Below are 22314 nucleotides of genomic sequence, written 5' to 3'. Positions count from 1 at the left end.
TTCTTCTCGTTTGGGTTTAGTTTCTAATACTGCGGCCATACTGATGGGCTCCTGAAGGGTCGTGGTGAGAGCATTAAAGATAGCGTTTAGGCGATCCTGGACATCGTTAGGGTGAGCAACCAACAATGCATCATGAGTAGCACGTCCTAGGTGAGTTAGAAATCGGGCATGCTCAGTTGGGCTCAGGGTTTGCTTTACCAGGGCCCACAGGTCCCTTGATTCTGCATTATATCCATGCATGTCGAGGTCACTCCGTGAAATCGGAGGTCAGGGTTAAGTTGGGTTTGTGGATCCCTTTCAGCTTATTTATCTTAGCCTTTTAACTCTTCAATTTGTTTTGTTTGAGTATCTATTTCTTTATTGTATCAGGCAAGTATTATTACATAAGCTAGTTCTGTTTTTATTTTTATTCTGACTATCGCACCATTCCTCTGTTAGGTGAGTCTTTTTTCTATTAAGAAATCCAAATGAATAATGTTCAGTATGAAACGGCTGTCAATGGAAAGGGTTAACTCCTTTACAGGTTTGTAAGAAGACCAGATGTCATTACGTGACTTCACGTAACCATCTGAAAAAAAAATCTTTTCATCAGGAAAGGCAGCATTTGATTAAACTCTAATATTTTTAAACTTCTTATTCAAGTACTTGCCAAAGATATTTTTTTTAATTGATTTAAAACGAGACCACACATTTTTAATAGCTATTTGTTTACTGAAATTCAATTTCGTCATCAGCCTCGGTCAATGCAAAGCCAACCATTTTAACTTCGTAGTCTATCGATACCTTTCTCAGAGGTCCCAGTGGAACTCTGAGTACATTTCTCGTGCGAGCACTCTTTAAGACGTCTACGGTTTTTAATATGTCCTCCTTCTGACAATGAAAGCCCTAATTTAATGGAGTTTTTCTGCCAACTCGACAGGAATGATGCATTTTTTTTTTCAGACTGCAATGGAACTTTTCTCATAATTTAAAATCTCAGAACATTTTTTTTTTTTTTCAGCACCTATTTAGTACGTTACTTCTTTTTTTTGTCTTTTCCATAACTAGAGGGAAGTCTGGCACGTAGGCTGTGGACTGCTTTTCGTTATCTTAATTGTTCCAGCCTCAAGGTCGTGTTATTTAATATAATATTTTTTTTGAATCCTTTTGAATCCATCTCAGTTGTTTTGCTGTGCCTTCTCTGAATGTTTTCTTTCGACAAGTAAGTGAGCATGTCAAATCCTTTTTTAACCACCGGGACCATGTATTTTTTTCTTTTTTTTTACTCAACAAACCTATCCTTTGTGCATTTCCTGGCTCCGTAACTTATCATCCGAATATACGTAATTCAATAAGGTTCACACTCTTAAACTTCCCACATATAGGACAACACTACAAAGGGTTAAAAAAACTTTCATTCTGTTTGAAAAAGTGGGTGGAGCTAAAACAAACCACAACTCCCCGGCTTTTTTTTTTCCACAGTAAAAATCACACAAGCATTTCTCATTTAAAACAGATGTTCACAAGAGTCTCTCTTCTTTCCTATTAATTTTTGGATCCATGACCTTTCAGGGACTTCGTAGTTTTATCTAAATTACCCATCCTGTGTCGCCGCACGTTGGATCAGGGTCCTAATTAGTCCTGATTGTCTTCACGTCGCCCCGTGGTGGTTTCAGTTATCTCACCCAGAACCTAGGCGGACTAAGTGATATACAAGATCGACGCCATACCTGGTGTAAGTACAATTTAAAATTTACACAGTCCCGCGTAGTCCCGCAGCTTAATTTTACGTAATTCCCTAACCTCCGCGTTTCCCTACGCGGTTCGCGCGATTCTCTCTCTCTCTCCGTGTTGCCGCGTGGTTTTACTTGGGCCTCGAACCCACACAGACACTGGGCCTCGAACCCAGGCAGGCTCTGGGCCTCGAACCCAGGAACACTTACCTATTCTAACCTATCTTTCCGAGTCGCCGCTTGGTTTGTGTCACCGCGCAATTTCCCTATCTCTATCCCTATTCTAAGTTTGAAAGGTATTCATCAGATTGTCCTGGATCTCGTTCAGACACTACCTGAGAACCAGCGAGTGGCTAAACTTTCCTCAAACTTTTGAAACCGGGGGAAACTGGAGCAGTATTGAAAGTATACTTACTCCAGTGGCCACTTTCCCCTCGTCTCGTCCAAGGCTAGTCTGGCTCTTAATTCGCAAGTTTTCGGCAGTCGTCCGTTGAGATCCCACTTCTGACACCAAATGTTGATTACTGGATTCTTTTCTCTCAATCTGGTTCAGTGAAATCACTGAGTCGAATACCGATTGTGCTTTAAACAAAGCAAGCTTTTATTTAAAAAGCAAATCCCGATTGGGCACCTTATGAGACAGAAGGAATGCAATTCTGATAGATCGCACCCACTTCCTACGGACAAAGTGACGTTACATTGTAAAGGCACGACGGTTATACATTTTCGGCAAAAGATAACAAGATAGGGCTAGAGTGACATCCAGTTTAGCCTATCCCTTTTGATCCCTCTTTCCCTTTGTCCACTCATAAGCCGACCTAAGTATGGTCTGATTTTAAACAAAGACCTTCTGTTAATTTTTCAGGTTAATAACATGATTTAATAAGACCTTGAGGTTTTTCTGCAAGCTGTGGGTTTTGTTTCAATATGTGTTAGTGTTGTAACATTTTGCAGTCTCGAGTCTGAGATATCATGGCTATTCTCCATGAATTCTTTGTTAGCTTATACTGTCCCTATACAATTCCCACGTTCTCAACTTCTCGACTTTATACATTTTTAAACATTCACAACCCTTTGTCAGAAGTGAGTCGAAGACCCTTCTGTTCTAATGAAGGGCCATCGACCTGAAACGTTAACTCTATTTTTCTCTCCACAGATGCTGCCTGACCCGCTGCGATTCGCTGCATTATTCTCCCTGGGTTCTGTACATTAAAGTCACAGTTAAAGTGGAAAACAACTCTAGGGTTATTTACTAATACCTAGGGGGCGAAATTGCCCTGCCTCCCGATTAGGGGCGGTAACCAGCTGGGGCCGGGGCATTCTGCACCCGGAGTGGAAGTCCTACCCACCCCCCGCCCCCCCCACTGAATTGGGTTTACCGCCCCACAAAGGAAGTAGAGCCCAATCTCGCACGCTCCACTTCCTTTAGGGACGGTTCCCAGGGGGATTCTGGGGGGAAGTGAAGCGCTACATGCAGCAGCTGATGCGCTTCAACACCCCTCCCCTTCGCTTAAAGGGGAGAGCCGCTGTGAACTCTGCAAGGCCTCTGAGGGCCTCCACTAGGCTATGAGGGCAGCGTGGGACTGAGCCTACAGCTCGGCACACAAAACGGAGTGCCGGCCTGCACGATGGCGGCCCGGACCACACTAGGGTCATCATACTGGTGCCTACCCGAGAGTCGGCAAACCAGAAAAGATGGTGGGCGAGGCCCACGTGGTGGTAAGATGTTGGTGCAGGGCGGTGAGGGGTTGCTACGCACCGTGATGACGGTAGGACAGCACCTCCGCAGACTCCCGGGAGCCGGTAGTGCCACCCCCCTCCCACCCTCATCCCCCAGCCAGGCGAAGACTCTTCTACCTCATTAGCACTCTAATAGGCCTTTTAAGAAAGTGGCAATTTCACCCCCTGATCTTTGAAAAACTCTCTAGCACCTCTTTCCCACTCAGACAGATAATTGCAATCTCACCTTTAGTCTCCAACCTTCTCCCGATTTTATTGATAGTTCTATGGTCAGTCCTTTCTTGTTCCTTCCAAGCTTCAAACATTCTACATGCTCTTCATTCTCCCTGCATCCTTACTGCATCTTCTTTCCTTAAAACGGCGGCTCTCCACCTCTCCTAGTCCCAGTTAATTAGGTGTTACCTAATGCCTTTTGCCAAGAGTGGATGATCATGTACAGAAATAGCCACTATGGCACACGTAGTCAACCACAAAGGAAATGAGTGTTCATTTTCCTAGCACTGCACCGGAAGAGAACATACATCTTTGTATGGTATATATTCTGCCACTTTAAGCTGTGCAAATGGCGTCAGCTCTACGCGAGGAAAGCATTAAGTTTGATGCATGCACCACTGCCTACTACGGACCACATCTGCTCAGAAACTCACCTTCAAACATTTGGGCTTCCCCATGACCTTCGTGCTGGAGCTTCTTGAACAACTTGCAGCAGGTATCAGGACTGATCAGAACAAGCCGAAAACCCTACAGGAACAGGGGAGAAGTCGGAATCAGAATCAATTATTCCATTAGTAAGATAAGAAAAAAGTTGCATTTATATAGCGCCTTTCATGACTTCTGGTCATCCCAAAGTGCATTACACCCAATGAAGTGTAGTCACTGTTGTAATGTAAGGGAATGTAGCAGCCAATTTGCGCATAGCAAGCTCCCACAAACAGCTACATCATAATGACCAGATAATCTGTTTTAGTGGTGCTGGTTGAGGGATAAATTTTGGCCAGGGCTTCGGAGAGAACTCCTCTGCTCCCAATCAAATAGTGCCATGGGATCTATTATGTCCATCTGAGAGGGCAGATGAGGCTTTGGTTTAACATCTCATCTGAAAGACAGCATCTTCAACAGAATTCCTCAAGGGCTCCGCTAGTATCCAGCTGGAGATCAGTAGAACCTTGGAAGGCAGCGGAAACGTGGATGTGCCGATAATTTTTCTAGGGCCCAGTAAGGGGCAGTACCTCCATCCGCCCCTTATTTGAGCATCTACATTAGAGTGGAGAGAACCCGAGAACAGGGATTTCAACACTGGGAGATCCCGGCCTCTCAGCCTCCAGGGACCTGGTGTTAAACTCAAGGCCATCCTGCTAAGTCAGGACAGGTATATCAGTCTCCAATTGAGGTGCTAGTGGGCCCCACTGATGGGTGGAGTGATGGTCCAGGCCAGGATCAGAGCCTGGGCAGCCAAAGGTGAAGGGAACATTTGTTTTTAAATTAGGTGTGGCTCCTTTACAAAGATGCTGCAATGCGCTCCCTCATTTTGTTTCCAAAAGGGATGCCACAGGAGTGTGGGTGGGGGGGAGAGGGGCACCACACTCCACCCCAGCTAGCCATTTGCATCGCACTATGTCAACTTTTCTGGTGGGGTACCCCAGATGCTTCACTCAAGTGCCAAAGTACCACTTTTCATATCTCCTCCCCAACCCTACAAAGTTAGGTGGCGGCAGTCACATCTTGGATCATGCACAGCGCATTTTTGGGCCCAATATTTTGGATTACCTTTCTGTCAGGGGCCGGAACGAAGGTCATGAACTCATCCACGTGACCCACTAACAACCAGTCAGAGAAGAGCGCAACAGGAGATTGGACTTGCTGAGCATACAGGAAATCTCAAATTGCTTTTGACATGTTCCTCCCCTCAGAAATGCTGCAGTAATTTAAAAAATACATATTTACACTCATTAAAAATATCCAAAATCTTCCAGTAAACTGCCACTAGCCCCAGATGGTGCTGATTGAGCTCACTCGGTTAGATTGGGACCTGAAATTCCTGGGCCTGGTGGAGGGGCACATTGCCAGTACAGACAGAGCGGGTTGGCAAGGGGGCAGAATTTGGGGCGGGATATGATTCCACAGGATCCGAGTTCCTTTTGTTCTTGTCAAATTCTGCTGGATATGGGGCTAGGCATTTCTTGCATCCATCCTCTCAATGCGGACTTTATCAGATGAGACGGGATGGGTGAGGTGACGTGATCCGTTAATCCTCCCGCCAGTTCCCCCTCTGGTGTCTCCAATACTAAGTACACCTACATGATGCCAGGACTTGCATGCCCGGGCCAGATCCTGGCAGAGATGGAGTCCATAAATCTATTAAATGCCAGTTTCATAATGGCAATTGATTGAGCAATTGTCACTATAAAGAAGCAATTTTAAGTGATTTAATTTAAATAAAAATCTTGTTGGAGCACGTTGATGAGAAAGCTGGGCCAGCAATGTGATGGTGTGGTGCTGCAGTGAGATTCCTGTCTCCTATGTACAGGTGTCCACCCCAATTTGAAAATGACCCTGACCCGGAGATTTGGATCTGGCATGGGGCATGGAAGATTGGGAGCCAAAGTCACTTCTGATGGCCCATTGCAACAACTCTCCACCGACAATCCCATAGTGAAAGACATTTCACGGTGCCACAGCTCAACTCCATTGAACGGTTCTGTGTGCAGATAACCACCACATGATTAATTTACTTCTTCCTTCCTCTATATATGTAAGGAAATGAGCCTAACATTGACCTGCTGTGAGTCCCTGTTGTGACCTGTGCCCTTATTGGGCCCGAGTTTCGGGTGGAGTTGCTCCTAGTTTTTTGGAGCAACTAGTTTAGTTTGGAGTATGTTAGAAATTGCAATTCTCGGATATTAGTTTGCTCCAGTTCTAGTGAGTTAGTTTAGGTTGGCTTTAGGTATGGTACTTTTTTTTTTTAAAAGGGGGTGTGTCCACCCACTCAGGCCTGTTTTGCAAGTTTCGGCAGTGAAAACTTACTACAAACTAACTTAGGATGGAGTAAGTGTCCACTTTTTTAAGTTCTGAAAAACCTTACCTAGAGTTAAGTTTAGTGCAGGCACAGCCAGAGACGGCAGGTGGGAAGCATTAAACACAAAGGACACATCAACATCACAACAGCGGGGGGTAAGGGAAGTTAGAGGATTTTCCATAAACACCTTCACAACAACATTAAAGAAGCAAAGTACATTTAAAGCACTAAGCACTAAACAAAGCCCAAAAAGTAATAAGCAATCAATCAATAAAAAATAGAAGTCCTACCTTTATGTGAAGGGAAGGTGTCTCTGTCAGTGTCTCTCTCTCTCTCTGTCTCTGACAGTGAGGGGTGGGGGGGTGGTGTGTGTGTGTGGGGGGGCTGTGTGTGTGGGGGTGTGGGTGGGGGTGTGGGAGGGTGTGTGTGTGTGGGGGGGTGGTGAGTATTTGTGGGGGGTGGTGTGTATTTGTGGAGGGAGGCTGTGTGTGTGGGGGGGGTGCTGTGTGTGTGTGGAGGGGGGGGGGAGGCTGGAAGGAGGCACCCCTGCTCTCTCCTCCGGTCCTTCAATCATTTTGAGTGCCCCCCCAACCCACGCTCTTCCATCCCTGTTGCCACGCTCACCCCCTCCCCTCCCCGGTACCCACGCTCCCCCCCTCCCCACCCCGGTACCCACTGCCGGCACTGACAGGAAGGCTGATGCCTAGCCCCGCCCCCTTGCGGGCTGCGATCGGCTTGCTCCGCCTGCAGGGAGACTACGCTGCGCCACGCCACGGTCCGGGAGGACCGGAGAATTGCTGCAATTTATTCCGGCGCACCTTCGAGCCCAGCCAGGTCACGTAAGTCTCGGAGTGCGCCGTATTCAACAGATGCCGACACTTGGGCCCATCATTCTGTCTGTGCTTTGCCCAGCAGTTAGTTCAGGTTCTGGTTCCCTGGGACCACTTCTGTTCAGGAGACCGGGCACTCTGAAATCCAGGTGGGCACATGCTCACTCTATGTTTCCTTGGATTTTTACATTCCACATCCTGAAGGACCCTGAACCATGGAAAGGGCTTGATGCTGAGGATACTTCAAGGAGGTCAGCGACATTTTAATTTCATGTCACTAGAAGTGGAGGAACTAAACACTGAAACCCAGGGCAGCTCAACTCCTTTCTGCTTGGGAACTTCAGTAACCAAGGGTTTCCTGGGTCTCTGGCTTCGTTGAAAATCTGGGGAAAAGAAAGTTTGAAACTGGAGCAATCAAGTTCATGGGGAATCACATATAGGACCTTTAAAATAAAAGAAAATAGGGTTGTTTTCAAATTGCAAACTCTTAAACACTTCTCCTCAATATAAAATAACATTACGTGGGAAAAGCACTTCCGATGATAATCCTTCCCATTGGATATTCTTTTCCATTCACGGTCACTGGAGGGCTGACCTCCAGATTCCCAAAGGAGTCCAGGTCATTGATCTCATCAGATGTTCTGGTTAAAAGTCCAAAATCCGGGCCCTGGACAAATAGACAATGAAAGAAAATATAGGAGTCAAGTTGCCAAGTTTTAGAAAATTAGCTCACTCACGGCCAAATTTTATATCCATCTAGCTTTGATATTTACAGACTGATAGTTGGTATGACTGTTGCCTTCGGAACCACATGGCTCTTAGTCCCAGAGCAGTCTGTCATTCAATCTATTTCAGCATGGTCTCAGGAGTAATTCCACTATATGCATAAGCTCTGAAATTCCTACGGCTGGGAGACACTTCTGGGCATATGCTAGGCAGGGGGAGGGGGCCAGAATGTGGGGCACAGCCTCGTGGCACCCAATCTACAAACCTTTCTCCCCATAATGAGAAATTCTGATGGGGGATATGGGCACTTCTTGCTATCAGAAGCGGTGGACTCACAGAGTTTTCATCACATGCCTTAGCCCCGGGAAAGCACATCCCTGTGTTGGAGTAAATAGAGCTTGCTGGGAAATCAGACAAGTGGCAGCTTGGCAGCAGGGGGTGGAAAATCCCTAGTTGCACAACTAGGGATGAGGTCACACTCTAGCATAAACCATTTAACCGTACAATCACATACAGACGTCATGTAGACAGACAAAGGCGGTGGCAGCTATATGACTCATGGGTCAGGTGATTTCTTATCAATAACGAGATTTTCTGTACAATAATGAGATTTTCTATACTTGTTTACTTCAATGTATAAATGATTGTGCTCCGCTCTGTTTAAACGAGAAGTCGGCTGCTGTGACTGTGGAGTCCACGGTGTCTCTCCCAGAGCGCTCTGTTTAATAAACGGTTTATGATTCGCAAAGCTCACTCCATATTCCGGTGAATAAGTTATTTCACTAACAATTTGGCGTAGTCGGCAGGATCCGTGGCGAGGACTCTCTCTACCTAGGCCCGCGGTACCAGGCGAGGAGTCACATTTCTGACCATCAATAAATTGACACCGTGGGACTGGTGAGTAGGTCACTCGGACGGATCCAACGAACTAAGGGAGTGGGTTTGTGACTTAAACAGCTTATATAGGTCGCGACCTGCAGTTCCATAACTGTATTGTTTCTCATTTACAGAAGACTAAACATTAAATAGGTCCGTGATATGCCACATATTAGTCGCAAGTGAGACACCGCTGAGAGACCCGGAAAGTGTGGGTTTACAAGTGAGGCACCTCTGACGACGGATTATAGTAGGCGTCCCAGCTGGATAAGCGGGACCCACTAGGACATGTGAGATAGTAGACGTACTACGATGGCAGGTAAGGGCTCTACATTTAGTTCGGGGCCGTCAGGATCCTTGACCAGATGGTTTATGGAGGAAAGAAAGACAGTGAGAGAAAAAATGAATCGGGACGGGTGGGACCCATCCAAACCGTTCCCGGAGCAACGGGACTGGTGGGAAAAATAGAAGAAAGATAGAACAAAAAAGGCAGGGATAATGTTGGCCCAAGCATATATACAGTTACAGGAAATAGCGGAAGAAAAGGATAGATATGAAACAAAAAGAATCAGAGAATTAGAGGAACAATTGGAAAATGTAACCAGTACACCAAATAGGTCATGCGCGTCAAGAGAAATGTTCAGATGAGAAATGGCGGCCCCATATGCGTCAATATATCCTGTGGCGTCGGCCCCTCCAGAAATGGAGGGTCAGAACGGAGAAGGGGGTGATGGCGTCACGGAAATAAAAGCAGCTCCAGTGAGAAGGGGGGGAACTGCGGCAAACCCAACTGCGAAATATGCCGCGTTTACGCCATTAGAAAAACAAACCATCCCAAAGGACCTTGGGTCTCTGAAACCAAAGAGTAATAACATAGAATTTTGGAAGGCCCTTGACGAGACCTGGAATATACATAACCTACACCCTAGGGACATCGATCAACTGGTGAGGGCCAAGTGTCCGAAGGATCGGTGGAGAGCCCAGGCTAATGCAAATTGTCGGGACTGGACTTGGACCTCGAATGTTGTCCTGGCGGCAGATAGAGCTGCCCAACAGGCACCTTTTGCTGCCTTTAAGGCCTCCGTCCAAAACTAATTGGGGAAAAATTATGACATACAAACAGATAAAGGGAGAGGCGGGCGTCAGAATACGGGGAACGACTGTTCGCCGCCTATGAGGAATCATCAGGACAGCCAAATGCCATAATGAATGACCCAGCCTTTGTCCAAATGTTTAAGGAGGGATTATCATCCGAACACCAAAATATTTTGAAAATGGGGGTGGTTGCCGCCAACAACGATGATGATGTAGTACGGTGGGCTAGTAACGTAGATGCCCAAGAGGCAAAGCGAGAACATGGGGGCCCAACTATAAAACAAGAGAGAGGGGCAGCGGGACAGGCACATTGTATCCGACCCCGAACCTGTTTTAATTGTGGTAAGGCCGGGCACATGGCAAAGGCCTGTAAAGCCCCGAAACCTGTCTGCGAGAATTGTGGAAGGGTGGGACACTTAGCGGAGAAATGTTGGGCGGGACAGGCTGAGGCCAGTAAAACATCGGCCCCTGGGACACTTGAACAACAAATAGGTAGCGACGTGTACCGCAAATACCTGGAATACCTCAAGAAGTCAGGGAGCAGCTATTGAGGGTCTGCGGCCCCCGGGGAAGGAGGGTCAAATAAACGAGTGTATGTGTCTGCACTAATAGGGGGCCAACAGTGTGAAATGTTAGTGGACACAGGATGCTCGGTCTCTATTACCAACATACCCCTCCCGTTAACCAAGGATAAAATAGTGATAGTGGGCTTAGGAGGAGAACGGGTCCACGCGTACAAAAGCACAATACAGGTGGTAGAAATAGATGGGAAAATGATACCCGCACAGTTCTATGTGTGTAAGAATAACGAGGGTACCATCATGTGGCTCGACCTCATGAGGGACCTTAACCTCTTGATAGATGCCAGACAGTCTAAATTGCACTGGCCGGAAGTAAATGGGGCCAGGACACATCTCACCAAATATACCCACCATACGACCAAGGTTGGAAGTGCACAAGTTTTGGCACAAGATTGGACAAAGTTTAAGGGAATCTATTGAGCGGTATGTAGTGCCTTGTCCACAGTTTGGGCTAAGGACAAGCAAGATATTGGAGAGGTGGTTATGTCGTCCATTACAGGCAAGATACCGGAGAGGTGGTTATGCCACCCATTACAGTCGAGGGACCAGCCCATACCGCCCACAGACAGTACCCCATTAAAACGGAAGCAGAACAGGCGGTTAAAGAGATAGTTAAGGAGCTGGAGAAAAGAGGAATAGTGAGACACGCTGAAAGCACTACTAATTCCCCTGTGTGGCTAGTGTCTAAACCAGACGGGTCTTACCGCCTTACGATCGACTACACGACCCTAAATAAGGTCACCTCGAAGGTACACCCAACCCGGCCACAATATTTAACCGGCTCAGCCCCACTCATAAGGTTTTTACGGTTTTAGATATAGCAAATGGGTTCTGGTCTATCCCCCTCGACCGGGCGTCTCAGGACAAATTCGATTATTTCTGCAAAATTGGGAATAAAGCTCCGGCTGTAATTAAAAAGATCCAGGACCTTCCTCACCCCCCCCTTACGGAGACCGGACGAGGCATTCGTTCTACGGCACTCCGCCGGTCTCCGGCATGGTTCGTTGTCCCTGCGACAACTGTTGCCTTCACAGTCGGGGCAAAGCAATATACCTGGACAAGACTCGCACAGGGATTTCACAATAGTCCAGTCATCTTCCACCGGGCCATGAGCGCGTTATTAGAAAAAGTAGACCTGACACCGTACCACAGTACGGTTTTACAATATGTAGATGACCTCCTAATCGCTTCAGAAGATGAAAGGGGGCACGCCGCTGGTCATGGTATTGCAAGCACTGCTGGAGGGCGGGTTTAAGGTAAATCCAAAGGAAGCACAGATAGGGTTGGCCCAGGTCACGTACCTCGGACAACAGTTGTCGCAGGGACAACGAACCATGCCGGAGACCGGCGGAGTGCCGTAGAACGAATGCCTCGTCCGGTCTCCGTAAGGGGGGGGTGAGGAAGGTCCTGGATCTTTTTAATTACAGCCGGAGCTTTATTCCCAATTTTGCAGAAATAGTCGAATCTATACAGGCATTAGTGAGGGGCTCCCCTCCGGTCACATCGGAGGTAGAATGGGGCCCGAAACAACAGGAAGCCTATAAGGAGTTAAAACGGGCCCACATTACAGCACCCGGACTGGGATTGCCGGATATGCGAAAGCCATTCCATATATTCTGTAACAATCATGCAGAATTTTACACAGCAGTAGTGGCACAAGATCATGGGATAGAAAGAGACCGGTGGCATATTACTCTACTAAGATGTCGCTGGTAGAAGAGGTACTATCGCGATGTGTAGCCGCCTTGGACTGTGCTGCATGGGCGGTAAAAGTCAGTGAACCAAAGTGGTAATGACAGGAGATATTATCCTACGTACCAAACATAGCATTGTGGAGATGTTAAACACTGGAAGGCTGAGGCCCGTCTCTAACATGCGCCGGGCAAGGTGGGAGGCAGTGTTACTATCCGCCGATCAGTCAGTCAAGATAATCAGAGACACAGGGGAGAATCCAGCAGAAGGGATGCTGGGGAAGGTAGTCCCCATGAATGTAAGGAAGTGGAAGAGGAAGTGAACATGGGGAGGCTGAAGGATGTACCGTTGGAGGACCCGCAGCTCACCTTCTACGTAGATGGGTCACGTAAATATATAGATGGGGCCCCGCGGACTGGGTGGGCTGTGGTGAACGAGCACTTAGACGTTGAGAGATCAGGACAAATAGATGGGAGCCTGTTGGCTCAGGTAGCCGAACTGGTGGCCCTCACGGCAAAAGAGATATAAGTGAGACCGCCCGATTCTTTGCTATCATAGCACCCTCCTATGGTGTTGCCCGAGCAATAAACAAAATAAAACTCCTGGCCTCCCTACTCGAAAAGGTTGCCAATGATACGGCTGAAGCGCTGGAAGGCATAAGCGCCGAAACCATGGCAATACGCACAATGGTTTTACAAAACAGGATGGCTCTAGACTTTATCTTAGCCGAGAAGGGAGGCACATGTGCGATAATTGGAAGAGAGTATCGCACTTACATCCCAGATAGCTCAGAGACTATCCATGATTTAGCTAACCACATCCAAACAGAGGCAACAAAGGCTCAACAAACACCGGATTCCTCCCTGTGGGATGGGCGGCTGGCTGGTTGGGATCAATAGGAACCCCCTGATGCAGGGATTTGTTACAATTGTTATTGTCATAATAGTGTTGTATCTCTTGGTTATACTGGTAAAGTGCTGTTGTGCCAGAATGGGAGAAACGATAGTCCCAGCCGTGGCCGCGGAATATCAACAAGTGATCCAGCCCGGATCCCGTTACTCCAACATTGCTAACACTCACAAGAAAGGAATTTGGCTGTAGGACCACCACAGCCTGAGAGCAGGGGATCGCAGGATTGGCGAACCCCATACATGCTGAACATCAAGTAAAACACCAGAAGAGGTGGCGAGAGGAACGACATCAGCAGAAATGTCCAGGGCATAATGGTTCAGAGGGGTGGGTGCTTCCTCCTGTCCCCATGAACCACAGGAGGGACTGTTGGAGTAAATAGAGCTTGCTGGGAAATCAGATAAGTGGCAGCTTGGCAGCAGGGGGTGGAAAATCCCCAGTTGCACAACTAGGGATGGGGTCACACTCCAGCATAAACCATTTAACCGAATGATCACATACAGACGTCATGTAGACAGACAAAGGCGGTGGCAGCTATATGACTCATGGGTCAGGCGATTTCTTATCAATGACGAGATTTTCTGTACAATAATAAGATTTTCTATACTTGTTTACTTTAATGTATAAATGATTGCGCTCTGCTCTGCTTAAACGAGAAGTCGGCTGCTGTGACTCTGTTTAATAAACCGTTTATGATTCGCAAAGCTCACTCCGTATTCCGGTGAATAAGTTATTTCACTAACACCTGTAATGAGGGATATAAACATGGAAGTGGAGCCACAATGACAGTTCCCCCCCCCCCCCACTCCCCGCCTCCCAACCTAAATGGATCACTCTTTCCATTTGACAAATGACCAAATTGAAAATCTATACTTTTCCAGGCCTTCTGACCATCTCCGCCCTGAATGGCCGGAACTCCCAAAGGAGCAGCAAGACTGCTCTGAAATTTCTCAGCCAGCAGGTTGGATACGCAAAGAATGCTATAACTGGCCAAGGTGCTTACCCCCTTTATGTAAATGACCCTGTCTCTGGGGTTTGGAATGGGTTCATGTTCGAGGCTTACTGGTACTCCCATCTTACTGCACTCCAAGCTTGGGCTGTTTCAAAATTCTTCAGCATTTGAAGTTAGAATTCTGATTCACTGATAATACTGCAACATTTCTGCTCTGAACTTTCTGCTTTTGTTCCTTCATAGCTTCAATGATGACATTCTAAATGCTGCTTTGTTCCTGGAATCTGAACTGTGGAAATCAAAACTCATTGCACGCTGTCCTATGCTAACCCATTCTTCCCCAGAATTACAAAGCTGCAGAACCCTTCCTGTCTCTTACAGTGCGCTGACTATTATCGAACCACAACTTCCTGATTTACCCTGTCTCTTCTCCCACATTTTTCACCCTTGGTGATGCTCTTCAGTATGGGCCGTGACTTCCACCTTCTATTCTCAATATTAAAAACAATTCTATCTCACCAGGATTTCTTGGTAGGGAAAGTCCTTCAGTGAACCATCTCGAGGGGAATCCAACACAACAGGAAAGTGCTTGTGAGGGGCCTCGATGTAACCAAATTTAATTTCATCCTGTAAGGAATAAATAAAGATTGAGATTTTAAAAAAATGCAGAGTGACAGAATGTGACAAGGCATGTAAGCAGAGGCAGGCAAACTCAAGGGATAGAACACAAAGAAAAAAAAAGAGTAGACAGAGTGAGGAATGGGTAAAAGGACAATTGTGATTGAGAAAGAAGCAGAGATTATAAAATCAACCAGTAATGGACAAAAAGATTTCACATTTTAGGAGAGTGAAGCTGCAACAGAATACTTGTCTCTATAATCTGTGCCATTGGTGATATCTTGAAGAAATTGTTTTGTTTTCATGAATGATTTGATTTAGGTGGCAATAGCCAGAGGCCGTACTTGATGTATGAGTGTTCATTGTTGCATATATTAGCAGATGTTAGTAAGGGGAAGGTTGTCTTCAGTATTGTTCCCATAGTAACTGTGCACATGGCTGTCTGGCAATATGTGTTAGAGATTGACAAGACTGATTGGGGATTGAAAGTGACTCATGGAAGTGAGGTTATTCCTTCTGTTGGCTCTTAGTTTTTTAGCGTTTCAGAGAAGCTATGGCCTGTGTCTGACAAAGAGGGGGATAGTAGGGGTGCAGAATCTTAAAGAGTCTTAGGGGCTTCCAAAGAGGCCACAATATATCATTCTCTATGAGGAAGTCTTGATGGAAGAAAAGTTCTTCCAGTTAGAACCTCAGTATATTAAATGTACTTCATGAATCTGAAGAACTGAGTGCGCCTCGGGCAGAGCAGTTAGATTCCTTTTAACCGGCAACAGTTGAGTTGTCTAACTTTATTGTCGAGATGTCAATAATCTAATTACCTGCATATGGTATAATAAACTGTCTACCTAATTCACCCAATTTTAATGAATGAATTAGAAGCTGCTGAAAAACACACACTAGAAATCAAAAGTATTCAATTCAATAGTGTGGGACGACTACTCCATGATATATCAACAAGAAGTTTCCCTCCAAACAGGTTGGTAGGTTTGGGCTTCAGCAGACATTGAAGTTGAATCAACATGACTATTACATAAGGCAAGGTCCAGGTATTGATGGGTTCACCACTAAATGTGATTAAAACAATATGGACCCGGCTGAACCAACATTTGATTGATTTTGTTTGGAGAGTTTTCAGTCCAGAGTATTGAATAATCTCTGAACCAAAGTGAATTTAATTACGTCCAAGCTGCGCATACACACACCCTCATTTTTGCTGAAGACTGGAATGTTAGGAATAAATTGTTTTACCTGTATCCAGTGACAAACTGTTAGCTTGCAGTTGATCTTTGCCACCAGCCTTGAATTCCTTCAGGAATTTTTCATTATCTGGTACACTAAGTAAATGAAACAAGATTACATTTAAATGTGTAAGCATTATTCTTCTTATTAATTGATAATCTTCCAACCCTGATCCAATATCATTTATTTTTTAAAGATCTTTCTGGGTGAAATGTATGCTCCCCGGGATGAAGCCGGAAAATAGAACACTTTTGCTAACTCAGCCACCCAGTACTGACAAAGAATCAGTCCCACCAGCTCAAGTAGAACAAGACCAGAAGCATTTATATTACCCCAAGAATCTGCCTCAGCCACACCATCAAAAGAGCCCTCCTACTTCACCAGTGTGAGTGTTTCACTATCAACCTTCACCAACTGGTTTCCCTGAGTGAGATTGCCAAATTTGTGCTAAATTAAGGGCAATTGTGTAACGTAGACCATACTATGAGAAACTGGGTTAACACAGCCCTTAGTCACTTCACTTGGACCCAAATTTCCATCCAAACAACCTGGGCTGGATTTGAGGGCAGGTCCCAGAAATGAAATGTCAGTGTCCTAACTCACAGCACCTCCCAGTCCTCCTTATGTCATGTTTTGCAAAGTCATCTGTCAATAATGGTGGCAGACAGCAGGGGTGAGAAAACATTGGCACTGATATAGCAAAACATGAACTCCATATGGAAAAACTCTGTTAAAAATATAATTATGCATATTCATCACTGGGACATTGTTTGAGGAACCTTTTTTTTAAATTCATTCACATGATGTGGGCGTCGGTGGCAATGCCAGCATTTATTACCCATCCCTAATTGCTGCAGTCAGAATGGTGATGGTAATATACTTCTTTGTAGTGGTTTTGGTACAACTGAGTGGCTTGCTGGGCCATTTCAGAGGGCAGCTAAGAGTTAGCCACATTGCTGTGAGTCTGGAGTCACATATAGGCCAGACTGGATAAGAACAGCAGATTTCCTTCCCTAAAGGACATTCGTGAACAGATGGATTTTTATGACAATTCAGAAGTTTCATGGTCACCATTATTAATAGTAGCTTTTTATTCCATATTTATTTAATTAACTGAATTTAAATTCCCCAGCTGCCATGATGGGATTTGAACTACATGTCTCTGGATCATTAGTCCAGGCCCATGGATTACCACTCCATTAACATAACCACTATGCTACCATTCCCACTTGATTTTCTTGTGCTTCTCTCCTCCACATTGCATTTCAGTCTTGTAATGTGCTCCTTATTATCTGTTACATTCCAAATAGCAGAAGATAGTTTTTTAAATCTGATGTCAATTGGAGCCAATGCTGTAATCAGTATGAGCAGCAGAAGGTGTTTTAAACAACCTGCACACAAACACTTCCTCAGGAGCCAGAGTATCTGGAGTCATAATCCATGGAGCCATGCGAAATACGACTTGGTCTGTAAAGATAGGAGCCTCTCCTACAGTCTGGAAAGAATGTTTGAAAATGTTAATACAGTAATAACAGAATCATTCTTATTTGATAAGACTCTAATTTCTGAACCAGGATGCCAGTGTGAGTCATAGGAACTTGAGTTCATTTAATGCACGTGCTTCCTGGAGAACAGAGTGGGTGGGAGCGGAGGAGCCCTTGGACTGCAGTGTTGAGAGACAGCAGTATAAAAGCTTTTGCTATTACACATGAGGAATCTGGCCATTAATGATACACAATAGGGCTCCTCCAGTGGGTAAGTGCATCCCCAAATGGGTTAATGAACCTTACAGAGTCTAACGTGCTGAGTTAATGCTCTCAGGCAGGCTCGTAAGTTTGTAACAAATCAGCCCAGTTTCGCACTCCGAACCAGTGACTCCTGCTGGAAATTGTATGGTCAGGATTAAGCTCAGCTATTCCAGCCACCACTGATGGCACTTAACTCACAAATGATTGTGGCCACTTTGCTAGGAACTGGAGGGCAACAGCCATCATGATTCAGCACCTTCATGAAAATACGGGAGAAATTTGGGAGAGAGGGGAAAGGAATTCGGGTAGGATTTTACCATTGATTCTAGTAGGCTGAGGTTGAAGATCACCAAGCCATCAAAATCCTTATCTGGAAACTTGAGCCCTTCAACAAAGAAGTTGTATTCTTTGTTCCTAAACATGTAATTAGTGACAAAGGACAGTTTCTGGTGTCCCAGGACATGCAGCAAAAGCCCTGTGGGATTCATGATAAAAGAAATACAATGCACTGATTGTGGGACTTGTTTGAATTAGAGAATTTGTGATAAACACTCATCTTCCCCCCCCCAACCGCCACTCTCCAATGGCATTCATGCATCTGCTTTGGCATGAGAGAATCATGCACTAAACATCCATGACAACAGGAGCTAGCCAGCAGGGCTTTGGTGGGGGAGTCCGGTCTGCTCTGACCTTCATCCTGAATGTAGACATGTGATGAAGGCCCCAAATGGCCGCTGTCCCTGACAAACACACAGATTTTATGTATACCTCAATCTGCATTCCACAGCCAGTAGGCTCGTGCACAGAGACACAGAGAATAGTGGAGCAGTGAGTCTGTGCGGTGGGTATATGGTGAGTTGAAAATCAAATTTGGCACATACATCTCAGAGTCAATTGGAGGTGCATTTAAGGTGCAATTAATGAATGATTTGACCTTCAGATACCAGGAAGAACTGCGAGGAAATCAATGTAAAGTGATCACTCAAACATGCCCACATAAATGTACACGCACACATATGCACACTTTTAGCCAGAAATACCTTTATAAAAAGATTATTATGAGCAGCTTTGTTTGTCCTTCCACATTGTACGGAATTAATTTCCGAGATCTAAAGACAAAGCGTAGGTTATGTTTGGGGTGTGGGGAAGGTTCTACCCAACATCCTCTGTAGGTTGAGCTCTGGAGTGATACCGATTTGGGACAGAGATAAAACAAGTAGAAAGTTTGGGGTGAGTATGACATTATATGTCATATCCCAGATGCACTGGCACAGTTTTCTGTTCACACCCATTCTTTAACTGCCGAATGCTATTTTTGGTAACTACACTGAGCCCCGCTTCCTTTTTTCAATTATATTTGGTGTCGTTCGCTTGTTGCATCCAATTCCATGGTGTGTTTGTCTGTGCCAACTAATTCTACAGTAGCTTATCAGATCTTGGACAATTCATTCTTTAAATCACAGTTTCACATCCTGGTACATGTCTGACAGATAGTTAGACAGACAGATTAACGGACTCACCTCCATCTTTCAGAAAGACCCGTACTTTCTCCTGATCGGAGGCTGAAATGTAGAGCTGCAGCTTGTAGCCATATTGCAGCAACTCTGGTCTTAAAATCATGCGAGACATATCCTTCAGATCTAAAACAAAGACAGAGACATCGTTGTTCTCTCCCCACCTCTCGTGAGAGTGCTGATTCTATTACATGTATCAAAAGAAAATCTTTTAACTTCTAATCCCATTTACAGTGCATTCATTTTAACCTGTGTCCACCAGTTCGGTGCTGAAATAGCCTCTAGTTTCTGCATCAGTTGGCATTATAAAAAATCTGGGCCATGTTTCTCTTTCAATGTGCCGATAAAACAAATGGAAAATGTAGGATGTGGTCCTAATGTATCCTTTCCCTGTCTGTGTGGGGATTCAATGAGACTGCTACATTCAACACCATGCGCCAAAGGAAAGTTACAGGACTAATGGCTGGCTGGGCTTTTTGGCTTGTGATAGCACATAGTGCTGATGTTCCAGTTGAGCTCCCCCCCCCCCCCCCCCAATACCTCCCCACTTGATACATCTCTGAACACAATGTGAACCTGCATGTGTCCTTGTTCCATGGCTCTAAACCTCAGTGCCACTACCTTGCCACAATTCTAAGAACGCTGGATGGGACACTAATGACTAGAAATTCCTTCCTGTGTTGCATTTATCCCAGAAGCAAAGTCATGTCCCCACCATGTAAATGTTTATATATGAGACATGGAGGAATTTCTATCTATTATTTGGGCTACCACAGTGAGTGGAAATGTGTGCCTTGCACATAATTCCCAATACCTAAAAGACTGTTCACCAAATTATCAGCATTGTCAGGCTTGGAAGAAAATGTTGCATCCTTGTCACAGTTCACAAGAAGAACAGCACCATGTCCATTAGGACCCCAGGACCAAGAAGCCTTGTAAAGGAAAGACAAATCCAATTATACTTTAACTTAGACTCCTGCTTTGCAATCCCATGAAAGGTGTGAGGTATTTTGACCACTTCAGGTATAATGATGGTGTGCGCTTTCCCTGGGCGAAAATCCAGAGTCAAATTTCGAACAATTACAGCCACTAGGAGCACTACAGCTTGTGCAAATCTGGACAGTATGAACACAACACATATTTATCAAAGCATCAGATGAATCCTTAAACCCCTTCAGCTCAGCTCCTCATGAAGGAACCCTCTGGTTTTTATTGCCCAGCCTATGCCCAAGAGTCAATGATGCCTCGATTTGGCTTGCCTTCCCCGAATGATGATATCGGTAACTTGAATTCTCCAGTCCTGGGTAAATCCACTTTACGTCTTGGTCACTGTACCCAGACGAGCTTGCTTACTCACGTCTCTTGACCTCAGGAAAATGTGTACATCTAAGTGACAATATTATGTCTACCTGTAACTGGCATATATAGCCATACAATCTGACAGACTAGGTAAAGACTACTAAAGGACGATAACTAGAAACAATAAGAAGCAGGTGCAAGCTGTGTCAATACACGGTCCTATATATCCCTGATTTTCAAAGAAATCACAACCCATTCAATTGACCAATCGGAGTGCCACATATGTCAGACGAGTCCACCTCCTTGTGTTGGCAATCACCTCAAACACCCATGTCATTACCCCCAGTGACCTCAGGTAACTTCACTTCCTTAACTTCCAAGTCTCCTCATAACAATGAACTTTGCAGTTTTTCAGTTAGAGATTCAGACATTTATCTCTCCAACCAAGCTATCTCTGGGCCTGTGGCCTTGATAGCTATACTTCTCTAGTGTCTGTGAGAATACTTTGCTCTTATGAGTGTCCACCAGTTTTAACCTTTTGGGGGAAGATGTTCAACTGACAGCCATCCATTTAGTGCTTGAAAACTGGATGACCAGGGCTTGATAATTGGGTGACACTTTGGCTGCCCCATGATGCTCTACACCCACTTGATGCCAAATTGATACAGGCCTGTCAATGAGTGAGTAGCCTGCCCACCTGATACAGGTGTAAGGCTGCTTTACTATGCTGGTTGTAGGGCCCCGATGCAAAATTCAGGTATAGGTGGGCAGGCAAGCTCTGCCTGTTTCTACCAGATCTTGAGCAGTCTAACCAGCGGCTAGGAGGTGGAAGGATCTTTTGTTTTTGAATGAGATTTGAATAAAATTACTTTTGTGATCACCTTATTTGGATGATTCTCTTCAACTTTACCATCACGATCTGCATCCACATCCAGCGAAATGCCTGTAAAAGAAGGGATGCAGAAGCTAAGAGAACTGCTTCTGGCCCGCAGACTTTTATCAACAGTTCTATTGTTCCAGTTCTCCTATACACAACAGTACAGCATTGTCACCTTGAGCAACCATGTAAAAATGTACCAACCATCATAAGAGCGAGATCTGCAGTTCTTCAGAACCTTATCATTTCTCTGAGAAATACCTCGAAGCACTTCACATAATTTCATTTGAAATTGTAGTCGCTATTGTGCAGCCAATTTGCATACAGCGGGCAGGGAGAAAAATGACGAGTCAATTTGTGTTTGATAGTGTTGGTTGTGGGAAAATGTTGGTCAGGACTCAGTTAGAACTTCCTGCTCTTCTTCAAACAGAGCCATGGCCCTTTAACGTTCACTGGAACAGGCATACGGGGCCTCACTTTAACATCCAATTGAAAGGGCTGCATTCCCTTAGTATGGCATTGAGGTATGGGCTTACACTACATGCTCGGGATTTGGAGAGAACCAATATTGAGGTAAAGATATTGTCTTGGATTTTTTTTCTTCTTTGCCATAACCTAACAGAAGATTCTAATATAATAAAATGCATTAAGGATAACGTTTTCAAATGCTTTGTATATTATATTCCCATGAGCATGGGAAATAATCCCAGTATCATCCATTTAACCTGTGTGTGTGAGACACTTACTGACGGCTGTAAACTGTCAATGGGGTTGTCAGACTGATCGCCATAAAATGTAACTGTAACCTACAGGAAGGGATTGGACAGAGTTAGGAACGATTGAAAAGATGCATCATACAATTCAGGCTTTGAACAAGAATGTGAAACCAG

The 22314-nt window shown here is 45.2% G+C and overlaps 1 long non-coding RNA gene and 1 pseudogene across 1 annotated transcript; one reads left to right on the top strand and one right to left on the bottom strand.

Moving 5' to 3' along the window:
* Window positions 1-22314, bottom strand: part of LOC139228826 (protein-arginine deiminase type-2-like) — a 39323-nt pseudogene that overhangs the window by 8318 nt on the left and 8691 nt on the right.
* LOC139228828 (uncharacterized) lies at window positions 1493-22314 on the top strand. Its single transcript, XR_011587629.1, has 3 exons — window positions 1493-1714; window positions 9035-9219; window positions 22237-22314. It is a non-coding gene; the product is annotated as an uncharacterized lncRNA (long non-coding RNA).

This window comes from Pristiophorus japonicus, chromosome 18 (genome assembly GCF_044704955.1).
Source record: "Pristiophorus japonicus isolate sPriJap1 chromosome 18, sPriJap1.hap1, whole genome shotgun sequence".
In the NCBI taxonomy this organism is placed as follows: Eukaryota; Metazoa; Chordata; class Chondrichthyes; family Pristiophoridae; genus Pristiophorus; species Pristiophorus japonicus.
The sequence above is the reverse complement of the archived record's forward strand: the minus strand, read 5'-3'. Positions and strand labels throughout refer to the sequence as shown.